The sequence below is a fragment of the Dromiciops gliroides genome, chromosome 3 (assembly GCF_019393635.1).
Source record: "Dromiciops gliroides isolate mDroGli1 chromosome 3, mDroGli1.pri, whole genome shotgun sequence".
NCBI lineage: Eukaryota > Metazoa > Chordata > Mammalia > Microbiotheria > Microbiotheriidae > Dromiciops > Dromiciops gliroides.
In genome coordinates this window covers 620,341,253-620,354,729 of record NC_057863.1, presented here as the reverse complement: position 1 = coordinate 620,354,729, position 13,477 = coordinate 620,341,253, and the positions used below count along the sequence as shown (strand labels likewise).

At 41.3% G+C, this 13,477-nt stretch overlaps 1 protein-coding gene across 3 annotated transcripts in view; it reads left to right on the top strand.

Moving 5' to 3' along the window:
• KAZN (kazrin, periplakin interacting protein) overlaps positions 1–13,477 on the top strand; it is a 1,448,845-nt gene that overhangs the window by 885,073 nt on the left and 550,295 nt on the right. The window lies entirely within an intron of this gene.

The window sequence follows — 13,477 nt, the reverse complement described above, 5'->3', positions numbered from 1 at the left end:
TATCAAAATGACCTGTACAACATCTTACAAGGGGAAAAGGACCAAACGTTCATTAAGCATCTATTGTGTGCCATATATTGTTCTAATAGCTTTATAAGTATTATCTCATTTAACAGAGAATGATAGGGAAATCAAAACAAAAAGGTTTAGTCACTTATCCAATGTTACAGAACTAGCAAATGTCTGGGGCCACTAGGTGGGGCAACAGTGCATAGAGTGCCAGAACTGGGATTCAGGAAGATTCATGTCCCTGAATTCAAATCCAGCCTCAGACGCTTACTAGCTATATGACCCGGGGTAAGTCACTTAACCCTGTTTGCCTCAGTTTACTCATCTGTCAGATGAGCTGGAGAAGGAAATGGCAAACCATTTCAGTATCTTTGCCAAGAAAACCCCAAATGGGGTCATGAAGAGTCAGATATGCCTGAACAACAATAAATGTCTGAGGCAGGATGTGAACCCAGGTCTTCCTGACTCCAAGTCCAACATTCTATCCATTGTGCCTTTTGGAGACTCCTCCCTTGCTCCCACCTCTCCATCATTTCCACAAATCCACTGCATACCAAAGGTAAAGTCAAATCCCTGCACAGTTCATTTCCAAAGCTGTGGCATGATAAGCCCACATCTTAGTTACATCTTTAGCAATAAGTATTTCCCTTGGAAGACTTTAAGGCTCACAAAAGTCATTCTGCTATTTAAACATAGAATGGTAACCGATTTTAATAATCATGCCCTAGGGCATAGTTTTTTCTGTTGCATGAAAAAATAATGGTCAAAACAGCCCACAGCCAATTGCCAAATTATGTAAAAATAATGAAAAGAAATCTGTTCCTGGGTGGCTTCCCGACCATGTTGAGCCACCTCAACTGTGGTGATCAATCTAAAATTAACACGCTTTCCCAGCTCTGGATGGAAATAAGGGCCTGAGTCCATTCCTCACTTCAAGAAGGCTTTTGGTATTCTAAAGGTGGCATTGGGTTTGACAGACCTAGCACCATTTTCCTTTTTTTTTTTTTTTCTATAAGCATTTTAACAGCCTAACATTAGGAGTGGGCATTGAATGGTTACACTGAGTTTCATAAAAGGGAGACTGCAGGGTGCAGAGGGAAGTGGTCTGGATTGAGAGTCAGAGGGCCCAAGTTCAATTCACAGCTCTGCAATTTACTACCCATGTGACTCTGGGACAAGTCTGTCACACTAGTGAAAGCAATGGCTCTGGATTCAGAGGGCCTGCCCCCCCCCAAAAAAAAAACACTTCCCATGCATGCTCTGTGGGGGACCTTGGGAAAATTTCTTCACATCCTTGGGGTTTGGCTTCCTTTATCTGCAAAATGAATGTGTTATAGTATACTCTTTCATGTCTAAATTCATGATCCTATGATCCAAATCCCACCTCCACTTGCTGCCTGTGTATCTTTGGGCAAATGGCTTCACTTCCTGACCCTGCCTCAGTTTCCTCATCTGAGAGAAGGTTGATATAAAGATGATAGAAAAACAGAGAAGTGATAAATAGATAATGAGATGAATAGATGGGTAGATAAATAGATGATGATAGAGAAATGAAAGATAATGAGATAGATGCATAACTAGAATGCGATAGAGGCATGATAGGGAGAGACATAGAGATGAGAAATAGAGAAATAGAGAGATGGTAGAGAAGTAGAGATGATAGAGAAATAGAAAGGTGATAGTTAATGAGATGGAGGAATGGATAGATAAATAGATGATAATAGAGACAATAGGGAGAAAAACAGATGATAGATAATAAGATAGATGATGGATAGATAACTAGAAGGTGATAAAGCCATGATAGGGAGAGAAATAGAGAGATGATCGATAAGTAGAGAAATAGAGAGACGGTAGAGAAATAGAGAAGTGATAGATAATGATATAAATGGATAGACAGATAAATAGATGATGCTAGATGATAGGGAGAGAAATAGAGAGACAGTAGATAATGAGATAGATGATCTATAGATAGATGACTAGATGGTGATAGAGTGATGGTAGGGAGAGAAATAGAGAGATGATAGATAAGTAGAGAACTGGAGAAATGATAGGGAAATAGAGATGTGATAAATAGTGCATTAGACATATATAGATAGATAGCTGATGGATAGATGATAGAGAGATGATAGAGAATTAAATAGGGAATACAGAGATGATAGATAATGACATAGTGATGAAAGATGAGAGTTAGAGATGATAGATATCTGAGAGATAATGTGATAGAGAGATAGCTAGAGAGAGGTTATAGAAATGTGAGAGAGAATACACACACATATAGGAAGAGCTTTCTTATGTAAAGACCATGGATTATTAAACATCCCCTGAGTGCACATTCTTAATGTCTGAGATTGTTTTGAGTTGCAAATACAAAGGGGCACTTGAACATGCTGAACATAGAAGACATGGGATGATAAAAAATCATAAGATCATGGACATAGAGATTGAAAGGACCTGAGAGGCCACTGAGTCTTACATCCTAATTTTGCAGATGAAGAAATTGAGGCCCAGAGAGACCTCTGGTCTATAGAATCATATATTCTAGAAGGGACCTTCAGAGACCATCTAGTTTCTGAAGCAACTGAGGACAGTGACTTGCACAAGGTCAGACACTGAGTAAGTGGCAGAGGACCTAGGCTTCCAACCAAGGTCCTTTGACTTCAAATCTAGTCCCTTTTCCCACCGCAAATGCTCCCTTCCAACAGCAACAAACATCTAGAGTGAGCTCACTTTTCAGTCATGTCTTCTGCCAAACCAAAATAATTTCTAAACCCTCCTTTCGAAACTGCCTCACTGTTGCAATTATTTTTTCTCTTTTTTTTTTTTTTTGCCATTGTCACCAGTCTGCAAATGAAAGATCTAAATCCTTTCCCACTAGGTATCACTTGTATCTGTTACTGGATTCCTTCCCTCAATTCCTTTTACCCAGCACACACACACACACACACACACACACACACACACACACACACACACACACACACACACACACACAGGCATTGCTAAGGTTTTCTGGAGAGCTCATGGTTTGTAGCATCTAGAGCAGGAAGGGACAGATCAATCCATCAATCAGCAAGCATTTATTAACCAGATGAGATCATGTAGGAGAAGCACTTTACACACCTTAAAACAATATAAATGTTTGGGGCAGCTAGGTGGTGCAGTAGATAGAGCACCGGCCCTGGATTCAGGAGGACCTGAGTTCAAATCCGGCCTCAGACAATTAACACTTACTAGCTGAGTGACCCTGGGCAAGTCACTTAACCCCAATTGCCTCACTAAAAAACAAAACAAAACAAACCAATATAAATGTTAGTTAGGTTTGTTTGTTTTTCCACAAAGAACTTACCATTTGCCTGTCATTTATTCAGTGTAGGGACCTTCTAGTGAGGAACTCCATCAGCCAATACATGGACACTGAGCAGTTAAGCTACTTGCCCAGAATCACATAGCCAACCAGTATGTGTAAGAGACCAAGTCACCAAGTCCCTTCCTGACTTCAAGGACTGTTGTCTACTCACCAGCCTATGTGGCAAGTCCCTTAACCTCTCTGAGTTCTTGGCTATTCTCTGACTCTATAAATTGCAGAGAAACTGGCTACCTAATTGGGTAAAAGGAATTTCTTCCCTGGGTGTTCCTCATACTACACCACAGGTACAGTACCTGTCCATCTCCCTCTTCCAACTATGTGCCAGGAACTGTGCTAGGTGCTGGAGATATAAAAAGAAAACTTTGTGCTCTCTAGAAGCCTCCATTCTATCTATGAATTGTGATGATTAAACTATGAGAGACATAGTCTCTATGTAATTTAATGATTTTATTAATAGGCCAACAGGTTATTCATAAAAGGATGGTCAATGGACATCTCTCTCAAACCAAAGACCCCTATAGGTGGTGGGGTTACAGTTCATATACCCTTCTAACTGTAGGAAATCCATCACATAACAATCAAATCTAATTGTTGACATGATGGGGAGTGTGTTTTATTAAGATGAAGTCTGGGGGGGGCGGCTAGGTGGCGCAGTGGATAAAGCACCGGCCCTGGATTCAGGAGTACCTGAGTTCAAATCCGGCCTCAGACACTTGACACTTACTAGCTGTGTGACCCTGGGCAAGTCACTGAACCCCCATTCCCCCGCAAAAAAAAAAAAAAAAAAGATGAAGTCTGGGGATATGTGACTCAGGTCACTCAACTCTTGATAATATGACATCAGAGAAAAAAATGTAAGACCCCTACCCAAGATGATCAGAGAACAATAGTTTCCACTTAGGTGTGGTTTGATCTCATAAGTAAAGTCCTTCACCTATCGAGAAAAAGGGATCTTTCTTCATACAAGACTCCTTTGTAAGTTTGGGTCAGGTTTGACCCCAATGAATCTTATTTTGAAGAACTTGCTTTTGGCAGGGGGGGGGGACTAAGAAAGAAGGGGAGATTACTGGATCCCCCCAAATCAATTATTAATAATTATTCCTTACAGAATAAAACACACCTCTAAGTCAATATAAAATACTTGGGTCTAGACTTGTTATTTTATTAGCACTGGGATCTCTCCTACTGAGGAACTCAGTCTATTAAAAATAAAATAAAAGACCCAAGTGGGAAACTGAGACTTTAAAATACTCACATAATGTCAAAGTCAGGATTTGAATCCAGATCCAGAAGAGACCCTAGAAAATCAAATGTCACAGCTGCAAATGAGCTTAGAACATAGATTGTCAGATCTGGGAGGGACTATTAGAGAGATCATACCTCTCAAATCTGAAGGGACCATAGAAGTCATTTAGTTCAACCCCCTGATTTTACAGATGAGGTTAACTGACATTTGAGGAGGTGAGGTGATTTAGCAAAGTCACAAAATTATTAAGTGTCAGAGGTAGGGTTTTAACCCATATCCTCTGCCTTGAGAGCCAATGCTCTCTCTACTATGATACACTGCCTCCTAGGGAGTTAGGGTTGCTGAGTGGGCTTCCACCCTGTACCATGTTACCTTGAAGACAGTGAAGCTCCAAAACACCAATATTAGAGTTGCTTGGAGTTGGGATTTGTTTTTTGAGGAAGAAGCTAAATTAGATGACATCCAGAGGTCCTTCCAACTCCCAGAATCCATGGGTACTACTGACCACAAACTTAGCTGGACAAAACTTCTTTCCTGAGCTACTCAAGGGTTGGGAGGGTTAAAGCCTAGACATCATTGTCAGGAATATTTGTTATCCAACCATGGGTGAATTTCACATTATGTCAATTATAGTGATTGGAAAAGCTGATATTTGGGAGCAGTCTTACTTATTGGGAGGACAATGTCTCCTACAATAATTTTCTGGAGCTCAACCATGGTGATGTGTCAAAGGCTCATTTATTGTCATTCTCCTGAGAATGAGTCACCCAGTGTGCAGCTGGTGGGTGACCAAAAATGGAGGCTCACAGGCCCCCTTTTATCCCCTAATCCCTAATGTGAATGGACCCTCCCCTTTTTCATCATTGGTCCGATTACTCAAGGTTAGTGCAAAAACTAGCTAATCGGAACGCAATATTTCTTTGCCAATGGGGGGAGGTGACACAGGGACAATTCTTCAATTCCTCCCTTATATGGACACAGCTCAGGAGCAGACCTAATTTCAACCAGCTCAGGGTTTCCCTGAACCATATGATTTTGTTTGGGGGGTTGGGGGGGGGAGGAGAAGGAGACCTTTTTCCTCAAACAGGTCCAGAGGAGTGTACTTTGAATGGTGACTATTATATTCTTATTGAGAAGAGACCAACCCCCATTTCCTCATACTTATGATCTTCCATTTCCCCTGTTGGAATGTTGTGGAATACTCCACCCACCCCCCTTTCCCCTCCTTCTAATCAATTGCAGAAAATCAGCCTCTCAAGGTAAAAAGAGATGGATTGATTTCAGATTTTTTTAATGTCTTTCATTCATGACCATTGTGTAATCTGGATCCATAGGAACTGACAACTACAATGAGCTTGTAACAATGCCTTCACTCCCAACCTAACTGTACTCTAATAATTACCACAGCCCCATATAAAACCTCAAGATGTTGAGAGCTTATTATGTTTTGTGTCTGCATTTTCTGATCTAGAGCCGGTAGGGAGAACGTTCCTAGATGCTGGCCTGGTCTTAAATTGTGAGCATGATAATGGCTTATTACCTAGGTAATATTTATGTAGAATTTTAAGGTGTTCCAAACTTTTTACATACATCATTTCATTTGATCCTCACATCAGTCCTGTGGGATTGGTTATTATCCCCATTTTATAGATGAGGAAACAGAATAAGAGGGATTAAATGATTTGGTTGCAGTCCATCAATAAACTTGTATTAAGCAGGGGGCAGCTAGGTGGCGCAGTGGATAAAACACTGGCCCTGGATTCAGGAAGACCTGAGTTCAAATCCGACCTCAGACACTTGACAATAACTGGCTGTGCAGCCCTGGGCAAGTCACTTAACCCTCATTGTCCTGCCCCACCCCTCCAAAAAAAACTTGTATTAAGTGCCTACTATGTGCCAGACAGGGCTCTAAGCACTGGGCATACAAAGATAAAAACCCAGCTTTCAAGTCTAATGGGAGAGACAATGGGCAAACAACTCTGTACAAATAAGCTGTATGCAAGATAAATCGAAGATAATCAACTGAGAGAAGACACTAGCATAAAGAAATCGGGAAAGGCTTTTTGTAGGAGGTGGAATTTTATCCGGGATTTGAGGAAAGCCACAGAAGCTACGAGATGGAGATAAGGAGGGAGAGCATTCCAGCCATGCATTGTAAACTGCAAAAAAAAAAAATGCCTGTGGTGGGATTTACACTATGGTCTTCCAGATTCCAGGAACCTTTTTCTGCAGACAGCATGATAAAAATGAGAGGCTTATTAAGACTGTCCACTATTTGAGTGGGTAAATGAAGAGTTATCACCTTTGGACCATGGTCACTTGCCTGTGGCATAGGGCTCCGAACATAGTAATTGCTTAATGAATGCTTATTGATTGGTTGATCAATAGATTGATTGCTTCTCATCTTAGAAGCATCCAAGTCTGTGCTGTATGTCTGTGTATCTTGGGGAAGGACACCATTGGGGAAAATACTTTTCAAAAAAAATAGTTATGGGCAGAGTTATATCTAGCACATCTGTACCCAGGCTAAGTACAACATAACACATAAAACCCACTTTTTTATCTGGGATACTGAAGGCTGGGTTGTTGCTAGGAGTCCAGGACGAGGAGGAGCTCACCTAAAATGCAGCCTACCGGGGAGAGAAGCGACCATCTGGTAGTTATCTATTTGAATTAATCCTTATTAACTAGATACTAAACTCTGTTGTTCCTATGCAGTTGAAAAGCTTCAAGTACTTTCAATCCCTGATAAATTTAGCACCCTGGGGCAAATCTTAGATTGCCTCGCCCTAGTCATGCCTCAGGTTATAGATTTTGGGGAGAAAAAAAGAGTTTTGCTTTGCTCTATCCCCTCTTCTCCATTATGTATTCCAAGTGGGGGGTCTTGAGATGTGTGTGCTTCTCAACAGTTTCCCAGTGATCATTAGGAATGTTTTCTTTAACTTTAACATCTGTTTTTCCTCTTAATGAAGAAGAATCAACGAGGGCTGGTTTGTATAAAGTGGGAGTCACTCACTGATCTCCCCTCAACTTTTCCCTCCAAAGGGATTGTTTGGTTTAGTTTTGGTCCTGGAGGGTAAACTTCACTACCCCCACCCCTACCCCTTAAACCCCCACACCTTAAAAGGGACCAGCAATGATTCCAGGACAGAACCTGCAAAATCCTGTTGTAATTTAGCAATTCTTTTCGGGGGTGTATAAGTCATTTGGCTGGATTTTGATGAGGCACCAAGTCTCAGTTGTATGGGGAAAACATGAAAAAGAACATTGTTTACTTGGTTTGATTCATTTTCCCAAAATACAGATTGACTTAGCTCTGTGAGTAATTACAAGGCTTGTAAGGAGCCCTTTGAATTACATTTCTTTAAAAAAAAAAAAACAAATACACACACACACACACACACACACACACACACAAACAAAAAACCATAATGCCTTATTTCACTAGCTGGGGCCCAATAATTAGGTGAGGTATCCCCAGCTGACACATTTCCCTAGTGCTCTTTGTCTGACTCATCCCTCTGCCACAAACACCACTTACCTAATATTATATTTATCTCTGTGTATGAGGTATCCCCTATAGATGAGAGATTGAAATTAGAAGGGTTTTTAGAGGTCCCTCTCCCATCTCCATGCCTTTGTGCAGACTGGCTCCTATGTTAAGAATAAATCCTCTCCTCACCTTCACCTGGTAGAATCTTTAGCTTCTTTCAAGGCTTAATTCATTCCCAGGCACTAGCCCCCTCCCTATCTAGCACCAAAATCAATTTGCATGTATTTGTATTGACTTCTCTATTTCCAGAGAAAGCAAATTCCTTGACAGCAGGTCCTGTTATTCTTTGTTTGTTTTTTTTTTGTATTTCCAGAGCTTGAACCTTCCCTACTACCCTTTTAGTGCCTTTCCTCTGATTATTCTTCCATTTTATCCTGTCTGCTATAGCTTGTTTGTACACAGTCGTTTGCATGCTATCCCCCCTCTTAGGCTGTGAGATCCTTGAGAGCAGTGACTGTCTTTGTATCCCTAGTGCTTTAACACTGTAGCTGGCATATAGTAGGTGCTTAATAAATGTTTATTAACTGACTAGCACAGTGCCTAGTACATGGTAGTCACTTAATAAGTGTTTATTGATTGACTAGCACAGTGCCTGACATATAGTAGGTGCTTAATAAATGTTTATTGACTGACTAACAAAGTGTCTGGCACATAGTAGGTGCTTAATAAATGTTTGTTGACTGACTAACAAAGTGCCTGGCATATAATAGGTGCTTAATAAATGTTTATTGACTGACTAGCACAGTGCCTAATACATGGTAGTTACTTAATAAGTGTTTACTGATTGACTAGCATAGTGCCTGGCATATAGTAGGTGCTTAAAAATGTTTATTGATTGACTAACAGAGTGCATGGCACAGAGAATATGCTTAATACAATGTTTATTGACTGACTAGCATATTGCCCAGAACATAAAAAGTTTTTAAATATACATTTATTGATTTACAAGCTCATAGTAGTTCTTAATAAATGTTTATTGATTGACTAACACAGTGCCAGGCACAGAGTAGATTCTAAATAATTGCTCATTGGTTGATTGATTGACATGTCCCATCCCCCCCCCCCCCCAGTGTCAAAACTTACAGTGCAGGAACTGATTCATTGTTGTCTTGGTATCTCCAGATCCTAGCACAGTGCCTGGCACATGCTATATAAAACAGGGGCCTAATAAATGCATATTGATAGATTGATACTGTTTGCCTTCCCCTAATATAATATAAGTACCCTGAGGGCAGACACTGCTTCATTTTCATCTTTGCATCCCAAGTACCTAAAAGGCAATGAGCAGAGTGAATGAAAGACCATCAAAGACTCAAGAAAAACTGGGATCAAACCCCATCCCTGACATGTATCGGCTGTATGACCCTGAACATATTTCTTAATCTCTCACTGCTCTCAGCCACTTTCTCTTTCTTTCTTTCTTTCTTTCTTTCTTTCTTTCTTTCTTTCTTTCTTTCTTTCTTTCCTTCCTTCCTTCCTTCCTTCCTTCCTTCCTTCCTTCCTTCCTTCCTTCCTTCCTTCCTTCCTTCCTTCCTTCCTTCCTTCCTTCCTTGTTTCTTTCTTTCTTTCTTTTTTTGCAGGGCAATGGGGGTTAAGTGACTTGCCCAGGGTCACACAGCTAGTAAGTGTCAAATGTCTGAGGCTGGATTTGAACTCAGGTCCTCCTGAATCCAGGGCCTGTGCTTTATCTACTGCACCACCTAGCTGCCCCCTCGGCCACTTTCTAAGGCTCTGAGATGCATATCTGAACTGGAAGAGGGAGTTCCCTCGCCAGTAAAATCCCTGGTCTGCCTGCCCCCAACCAGTAGCACCTAGCACTGTGCTTCTCAGAACCTCAATTATTCATCTGTAAAATAAAGGAATAGAAGGAGTAAGAACTTGATAAAAGCTCCTTCTATCCCTTTATTTTACAGATGAATAATTGAGGTTCTGGGAACTACAGTGACTTGCCCAAGGTCTCATAGGTAGGAAATGGAAGAGCTAAGGTTAGAACCCAGGTCCTCAGACTCCAAACCCAGGACATTTGATCCTGCTTGAAGGCATTTTCATATGGCTGTTACCAGTGTGATACAAGCAAGGGTTTTGTAGCTAGTAGAGACGTACTGGATATTTGCAGAACTAGACAGGTTTTGTTCTCTCTTCTTACCCCATCTCTGTCAAATCACTCTCGATATGTAAATCAGTACTGAAGGGTGTAACCAAAACTACCATTTAATAGTGATTTGGTGTGAACGTCTGTCATTCCTCCCAATTATTCTCTGCTTTGTAAGTGGGGATAGCAAGATATGAATTTGAAGAACAACAGAACTTTCTCATCGTTGGTTTTACAACTGCTCAGTAATAACTCAATATATTTTCTTTTTTTGGGGGGTGGGGCAATTGGGGTTAAGTGACTTGCCCAGGGTCACACAGCTAGTTAAGTGTCAAGGGTCTGAGACCGGATTTGAATTCAGATCCTCCTGAATCCAGGGCCGGTGCTTTATCTACTGTGCCACCCAGCTGCCCCCTCAATATATTTTCTATAGCACATTTAGGTTTAAAAAAAATACCTTCCTTGGGGCAGCTGGGTGGCACGGTGGATAGAGCACCAGCCCTGGATTCAGGAGGGCCTGAGTTCAAATCCGGTCTCAGACCCTTAACACTTAACCCCAATTGCCTCACCAAAAAAAAACCCAAAAACAACAACAACAAAAATAACCTTCCTTAAAAAATCCTTATGAGATCTGCAGTACCAAAATTTGCATCCTTGTTTTATGGTGAAGACACAGAAAGGTGAAGTGATTTGTCCATAGCAGCACAGCTAGGACATGTCAGAACTGGAATTGGAACCCAGATCTCTTGGTTGGAAGGGACCTTAATAGTCATGCAACCCACCCCAAACCCTCTATCCATTGTAACATGCTGCCTCTCTAGTTATTACTTGATGACCAGAATCCTACTTTATCTTTTTTTTCAGGATAGAATTCCCCCATCCAATACCCTCTGCTTGGAATCATAGATAATACAGAACTAGAAGAGAACTTGGGGGTTATCTCATCTAACTTCCCCATTTTACAGCTAAGGAAACTGAGACCCAAGGAATCTAGGAAGTTTGCCCAAAGTAATACCAGTATTACAGAGCAGAAGCAGAATTCAAAGTCGGGTCCTGTGATTCCAGATTCAGTGGTGTTTTCCACATAACTGTTCTGTAACCTTCCCTTCCCTATTGGCAGCTCACCCTCCTCCAGTCTTCCGTATCACCAGCCCACTGACGGCTAGGGAGGAAGCATCTGTTCCTGTTTTCAACCAGGAGGGATTTGGGTACCCAGAAGAGAATAGGTTGGGTACATAGCCACCCTGTTGAATCTCTGTTGGATTTGGCTTCTCCTGTGCTATGCCTCCACCTCACCAGATGGTACTAGAGCCCATGGGAATATCCTGCATGAGCTCTGAATAATTTGGGGCTTCACTGCAATTCTAGAATGAAACATGTGTGTGTGTGTGTGTGTGTGTGTGTGTGTGTGTGTGTGATTTCATCAGTGTGGAGAACTCCTACAGTAGGAAGTCCCTTCACCAATGCAGATGGTCTGCCCATCTGCCCAGTAGCCTCTTTAATGCCCAAGGCCAGACAGTAAGTTTATGTTGGAGGAAGGATTTGAACCTAGGACTTCCTAACTCCCAGGCTAGCCTTCCATCCCCTTTGCCATGCTGCTTCTCCATCCATTGGAATTATCAGCTTAACTATCAGGGCTTTATAATATGAGATGATAATAACAAGGGAAAGGTATATCCAGATAAGAGGCCAATGATAGATAGACTGAGTGCATCACTTGGATCACCTACCCAACCCCCAAATTGAAAATACTAGTGTTGATCCTGAGCCACATAAGTCCCAAAATACTGAAAATGTAGAAACTAAAACAACGTAGTTAGCCGTCATGACTGGAATCATACAGCAGGGTGGTGACAGATGTGAGGTCCTCCCCAAACTCCTGAATCCAACCTCTAGTCTCTTTGCCATAGATCAAGGATTCTTAATCTCTTTGATGTCAGTCATGAATAGACATCTTTGGTAGTCTAATAAAGCCTAGGAACCCTTTCAGGGCAGCTAGGTGGAGCAATGGATAGAGTGCCAGCCCTGGAGTCAGGAGGACCCGAGTTCAAATCTGACCTCAGATACTTCCTAGCTGTGTGACCCTGGGCAAGTCACTTCACCCTGTTTGCCTCAGTTTCTTCATCTATAAAATGAGCTGAAGAAAGAGATGGCAAACCACTCCACTATCTCTGCCAAGAAAATCCCAAATGGGGTCATGGAGGGTCAGAAACAACTGAAACAACTCAACAACAAATGGACTTCTCAGAATCATTTTTACATGAATAAAACAAAACACGGAGGATTGCAAAGGAAATGGGTTATAGTTAAATACAGTTATCGAAATATTTACAATAAAAAACAAGTTTACTGACCCCATGTTAAGATCTCCTACAACAAGCTATCAAACTTACCGGGAAAATATTGATCCTAGGCTCACAGATTCCTAGCTGGAGATGCCATGTAGTCCGAATCCCTCATTTTATTTTATTTTATTTTATTTGGGGCATTAATCATTTATTAAATCATATTAAATGTTAGTAAAGAGTTAACTGCATGGCATTTAACCCAAGCTGACAACCCCCAGTGCCATATTGTTTCTATATTTCCTATTCTGTACTAAGAGGAGAGTGCTCACCAACTGACAGCCAAGTTTCATCTCCTAATCTAAGCACTGAAGGCTAGAGATTCTAAGGGGTAGGAGTGAGAAGGAAGGGCATTCCAAGCATGGAGGTCCCTGCAAAGACATGGAGGCTGGAGATAGAAAGACATGTAGGGGAAACAACAGCCAGTTGGGATACTAAGGGCACTGAATCTGAAGTCAGAAAACTCATGTTTAAATCTCTGGTACCAAAACAATGTGGCTTTTGGGGGTAAACCACTTCCTCTCTCTAGGCCCCCATGTCCTCTTTTTCGAATCAATGAATCAATCATTATTTCTTAAGCACTTCCCAGGTGCTGCCAGGTCATGTATTGGATATAAATCCAGCCTTGAATGCAAGGTTCACCCCACATCATAGGCTGCTGACCCTGGGCTAGTTCTTTAGGCCAGTGGTATCAAAATCAAAGAGAACTGGATGTCTGAAGTATTAACATTATCTGTTACATTGGATTTTTATTTATTGTATTAACTATTTCCCAATTATATTTCAAGTGGTATAGACTTATCCATGTTTGAAATCCCTTCTCCAGGTGATTCTCTAAGACTAGAAACAGGACATAGTAGGTACT